At 34.7% G+C, this 6,590-nt stretch overlaps 1 pseudogene; it reads left to right on the top strand.

The window, feature by feature from the left end:
• The window catches only part of LOC106770242, a 14,199-nt pseudogene extending 8,036 nt beyond the window's left edge, over positions 1 to 6,163 (top strand).
• Positions 6,164 to 6,590: the final 427 nt, after the last annotated feature.

Here is a 6,590-nt window from a genome sequence, read left to right on the forward strand (position 1 = left end):
TCTTCTTCTTCTTCTTCTTCTTCTTCTTCTTCTTCTTCTTCCTCCTCCTCCTCCTCCTCCTCTTCTTCTTCTTCTTCTTCTTATTCTTCTTCTTCTTCTTCTTCTTCTTTTAGTGCTTCTAATTCAGCAGTTACACATTCAACTTCAATAATTTCTTGGACCTGTGACATTTGGTCAAGTTGGTAGGTGACATCGTCTTCAACCTCATTTGAGTCGATGCGACCTCTAGGCTTTGTTTTTATTGCAACAACCCAGCCACATTTGTCGAAATGATGGATATGGAACATAATAAACCTATCTGAGATTAGTTGGTAGAATGAAAGGATGAAACGGTCAATATCTTAATCTTATTCGCAATTCAACAATGTTAAACCTAGGATCCACTCTTGTACCAGTACTAAAAGGATCAAACCATTCACAATAAAAAAGTACTACTCTCTTTGGAGAAGTACTTATACTCTAACTCGTATATTTTAAGAATGATGCCATAGAAATCATCATAAGAACCCTTTATAAGGCCCTTGACGTACACACCACAATTTGTTGTTTTCTTTCCTTTCGGCCATTCATGTGTATTAATCATTGATGAAGTAGGTGTGCCATTCTTTCACACATCTCATTGGCCAATTGGAAGGATCTCTTAACCCTTGAATCTTGGGAGTTAATGCGTGGTTAAAAACCTACCAAGATGGCAAAATCAAATATTACACCAAGAGTACAATTAACCTTGCTCAGACCATGGGAACATACTTGATATCTGAACCAGTTAGGAAAGTCTGAGTGTATTCGAGCAAAAGCATTTCCTTCTACGACTTGCTCAACCATAAGAAATGAGTTGTCACAAATGAAATGAATTAGTGCATAATAATTTAAGCATTGGAAAGTTAAGAAGTAGATGATTACTTACTCAAGGTACAACTTAACTTCGCTACAATTGATTCAGATATTGACATAAGCAAAGTTCAATTAAGCATCAGTTAACCAATGAGTGAACTTTTTCCTTACATGATGATCAACTTGTCGAAAAACTGATAATGCACCTTGACATGGTTGAATTTGCCATATCTTTTCATTTCTCATATTATTCGGCGACAACATTATGTTCTTGAAATAGTGTGAATAAAAATACATTGTCTCTTGGTGCATTTACGTTGCACAAATTGATCTTTCTACTCTAAATTTATTTTTAACTAAACATTTTGATTCTCCCATAAACCTTTCAAAGGGATACATCCACCTGTATTGCACCGGTCCCCTAAGTCAAGCTTCATATGGAAGATGAATCAAAAAATGCTCCATTGAATCAAAGAATGCAGGAGGGAATATTCTTTCTAATTTGTAGAGAATAATTGGAATATTTTCTTCCATCTTTCTTAGTGAATTTTCCTTTAGCGTTGTGCAACATAAATCTTTGAAGAAGTTACTGATTTCTATAAGTGAATTTAAGACGTGCATTGACTAACAACTGAACGCAACAGGGATTAAAGTCTCCATGAATACATGGCAACCATGACTCTTCAACCCTTGAATAGTACCGTTCTCAATATTGGCACATTTGGACAAGTTAAAAGAATATTCATCTGGCAAGCTCCTTGATCCATCCACAAACTATTCTAGCGTCGTCTTTTGAGAAGGTGTAATTTGCTTTTAGTTTCAACAATCAATTGTTATCTTGCTCCTTCAACTCTAAGTCTCTTTGTCCATAATACAAAAGGTAAATCTTTTCTTGCTTTATCATTATCTTTTGTCTTCCCAATAACATTCATTATTTTGTTAAAGATATTGTCAAAGAAATTTTTTTCTATGTGCATAACATCAAGGATATGTCTTAGCAAGTTATCTTTTTAATAGGAAAGATCCAAAAAATGACTAAATGAGCCCCGGTGAGGGCATGTCCATTTCAACATTTGTGAAGAATACTTTCTTCCTCTCATTCTCACAAAAACATTTCAACAACTTCACCAACAAATTTCTTCATTGCAAAATGCACCACAGCGAGCGTTGTCGGTGGCCACCCATTGCAACGTGTCGTCGTCATTTCGTTAGTCGCCAGTAACTCAGGCGCAACCAGATTTGAACCGACGTCCACCACCACGGGTTGTGATACGGTCCNGGTCACGGCAAATCGGAGAAGATTGGAGAGACTAAAGCAAACACGTGGTTGGAAGAGATGATGCAGCAGAATGAGCATAAAGGTCTAGAAACCCTAGGTTTCGGTGTTGGAGCGGAAATAGGTCGAACGAACCCTAGAAGGAAGGATTGTTCGAGGGAGGATCTAGATCTGGTGGTTTAGGCGGCTTTAATCGGTGAAATAGGCCGATTATTCGGTGGAAAGGTTAGAATCCGATTTCAATCGGTGAAGATGAAGGGAAAAGTAAAAATCAACCGATCAAAAGGTGAGGGAAGGCTAGGAGAAGGTGAATCTGGAGAATGTTTTGGTGAGAAATGACTTACGGAGGCTGAGCCGTGAGGAGGCTAGGGTTGCTGGCTGGAGACGCTCTCGAAAGAGAGAGACGTTGATGAACGAAAATGAAGAATGGCCTTCTGTGGAGTTGGTTCGCGAGAAATTAACTCGCGTGGTAGCAGACGTACTGTGGAGGGACGCGTGCCAAGCNGGGAGTGACGAGATGGATGCAACGGAGGAGTGAGAAAGTCTGGTAATNGAAAATGAGAGGAAAGGCAATGTGATTGGAAGGTGCCTGAGGAATCCCTTGGATTCTTCAGCCTTGAGTTTCAAGGAATTAAATCTGGAGTATACTCAACAGAAANTTAATTCAATTATCTCAAAAGTGCATACAAGAAGTGTAGGCATGACTATTTATAAGACTAAAAGTCCCACATGCCTAACACAATACAAAGTACATAAAAGAAATGCTAAACTAAAGAAATTGGGCTTGGGCCCCGCGTATCAGGTTGCTTCGAAGGAGAAGACTCTATCTCCACCGCGTCCAAGACATGCCGAACCAACCTCTCCTACTCCTTGCTGACCACCAAAACCGAGACATAGGAGAAGAAGGAGTGGCACCTCCCCTCCTTGCATCAACAACCACAGGAAAGAAGAACAAAGGGAGAAGATTTTTGCACTCTGGAAAAAGGAAGAATGACCTTGCATGTTTTAAGTTTGAGAAAAAAAAGTGCTCTGGACCTTGAATTAAAATAAAAGGAAAAAGAAGGAGAACGAGGAAGAAGATGAACCAGATCGCAATATTTTACCGACAAATTATTTCATCGGTATCTGTCGATAATTACCGACAGATTTTTCTATCTGTATCCATCTGTAATTACCGACAAATTTTTCCTTCGGTAATTACCGATGGAACAAGAAAGTTCGTCGGTAAAATTTACCGATGGACTTTTGGCCATAGGTAATCTGTCAAGTATTTTAATTTACGACGAATTTTACGCATTACCGACGAACTTTGACCGTCAATTTTTATTGAACTGTCAATAAGTAAGGATCGACTATTCAAGTATTAACATTGTATTAAATGCAAAGTGATTTTCTTCATTTGATGCCAATTCCTTCTTCTCCACAAATGACCGATATGTTTACTACGACTCTCCATCCCAAAGCTTTCACACACTCTGTCTCCAAGTTAGTATTGTTCATAGTATCGCTTGAGGGGTGTATTACCAACTAAATATCTTTTTGTCTTATCCAATGCCTAGGTGTAATGTTTGATACTTTTTGTAATATAGTGTAATTTCTTCATCCTAATATATATGACCTTGCTTTTCTTTAGAATACAGCACATTAATCAATGAAATATTTTTTTTTGTGAGGTCTATGAATTCTATGAAGTCCCTTTACAGGTAGAAAAATAATCCCTTTATAATTTCGAATCGGAAGTCTTCCTATAATTACCACATGCTTTGATAGGTTAGTGAAGGCATGTAACTTTTATAGTGTACAAACCTTTTGGATGTTTGTTAGAAGTAATCTATGTTACATGTTTTATTGCAGATAAACAAACCGTATCTTCCATTGGCTGCTGGCAAATTATCCTTCAGAACTTGTGCCTTTATTGTTGCCTTATCTGCAATTTTGGTGCCATATAGATCCATCACTTTTTAGAATAAAAGATTTTAAGATTAGATTCATTGAAAATGGAGAATTACGGTTTTATTCTATTTTACAGGGTTTAGGGTTTAACTTGATGATAGGTTCTCCGCCATTGATTTGGAACTTTGTGTTGTGCGTTGCATTATGGACTTGCTATTCAGTCAATGTGAGTTCTTTCCAATGGCATTTAAGCTGAGTATTATGTTTTAAGGTATACGTATTGGTGCACTGAGTATTCTTTTATATATATATATATATATATATATATATTCTGCAGTTGCCTTTCTTACGATGGAAGCAATATCCGATGATGGCATCATTAGTCACGATTGTTACTTGGGCATATATATTTCCAATTACATACTTCCTTCACATGCAGGTTCTGTCCTACCACTATATCTTTGCCTTTTATAGATCTTAGTTTTGAATGAGCATGTTTCAACTTATTATCAGTTTCAAAGAATAATAACAAATCTTCATCCCAAAGATTTTTGGGTCAGTTTCATTTGATATACAATCAACCATTTGGATCCACCAATCAGAAATGGATTTACTAAATTGCTAATTGATGTAACAAATGTTCAGACGTTTGTGTTCAAGAGACCAGTTGTGTTTACAAGATCATTGATTGTTTCTCTCTTGTTCATGAGTATCTACACTACTGGTTTAGCATTAGCCAAGGTAATGTTTTTATTTTCTCAGTACATGTATTCATTTTCCAACATCAATAATCTAATATCTTATATTGGATTTATGTAGGATATACCTGACGTAGAAGGAGATATAAAACATGGCATTGATTCCTTCGCAGCACGTTTAGGCCAGCAAAAAGTATGTTTCTTAAATTCAATATTTTCTTTTGGTTATCTCCTCTTTGTATAATATTTGATTGATTCTAAATCTTTGATAGGTATTTTGGATTTGTGTTTTCCTCTTTTAAATGGCATTTGGAGTTGCTTTCTTCGCAGGAGCATCATCTTCATCTCACTTTTGGATTAAAATTCTCACGGTAACATATTTTTATTATATTATATATAGGTTGGACTTTTATTAGGTATGCATAATTTATTTGTTTTTTTTTTTTTTTTGCAACATGTAGTTTGATTTTATGACCACAGTCTTATAATAATACCCGGTTTTGTTTGAGTATATTCTTTCAAAGTAAATGTTTTCTTTCTAATAAACTAATCAGATTTTTATTTGTTTTGTATATCTTTCAAATATGTTTTACTTCTAAAAGTACATAGTATCTTTTGTTTTCTTTTAAAAAGTAAATCCGACCTACTACTTTTTTTTTTTTAAATGTCTTATCATAAAAATACTTATTTTAAATTAAGAAAATAGGATTATGGTTTTTTTAAGTGATGAATACATTAATGTTTAAAATACCACGAATTATTTCTTTATTTAATCAGGCATTGGGTTCAATTATTAATAAAAGACAAGATTTTTGTCTAAAACATTTTTGACAATTTTTCTCACTAATACTAATAACATGTAACGGTTTTGAGTATTCTATATTTCATTCGTCCAACAAGAGAGACTGCGTTGTCGATAGCAAAATATACTAAAAATGAAAAAGAAAATGTAAAACAAATTATATATAACCTGACAAGTTCAGAGTTAAGTGCAAATTGTTGTTTCCTTTTGAACCTCTATAGAAAAGTTGTCCTTATTGTGTAGATTATTCCAACTTTATAATCTCGATTTGAAGGGTAAAAAATGATCGTTAAAACAAGCAATATTTTAGTACAAACATAGGTTTATTGGTTTTTATATATCGTTATAAATGAGCATAAAGTTATTTAAACATTTGAACAAAATTTAAACAAAATCTGTGTTATATTTTAGTGTCTTGGAAATGTTGTTCTTGGTTCAACTCTGTGGTACCAGACCAAATACGTAGATGTGACAAATCCAGCTTCCGCTAGATCCTTCTATTCATTTATCTGGAAGGTAATTCTTCTCTTAAACACTGTTTCCATTTGAGTAGTTCAATATCCAGATTATAAAGGAAACATCTAATAACATAAGTACTTACGTGTTTTGTTTTTGCAGTTGATGATGACCTCATACGTTCTCCTGCCTTTAATTAGATAAAGTGTAACTCAAGATTAAACAACGTTTGCAACACATGCAACAGTATAACATATATAGAAAGCCTTCGCATCTAAGTTTGTTGAAGCAATAAAAATTACACATGTATGTGTTCTCTAGATCTCATGAGTTTTGTATCAGTAATTTTTTTTTTCAGTTGTGTGATGATTCTCAGTATATCTCTATAGACACATCTTTCACTAAAGGAATAAAAAACTAGAACCAACTTGTTATGATATGATTACCCTAAAGTGTATGAGTGCTAGCATATGAGCTTTTATCTGTTGTAGTAAACTAAAGCAACCACTTTAACTGACGTGTGTCAGTCTACGTACCCCATGCACTTTAAATACCTTTCTAACTTTTGTTTCCATAATATACAAGTTACTATTCACATTCTGTTAGGATGTGGAGAGTTTATGAAAGGAAA

This window comes from Vigna radiata, chromosome 8, assembly GCF_000741045.1.
Source record: "Vigna radiata var. radiata cultivar VC1973A chromosome 8, Vradiata_ver6, whole genome shotgun sequence".
In the NCBI taxonomy this organism is placed as follows: Eukaryota; Viridiplantae; Streptophyta; class Magnoliopsida; order Fabales; family Fabaceae; genus Vigna; species Vigna radiata.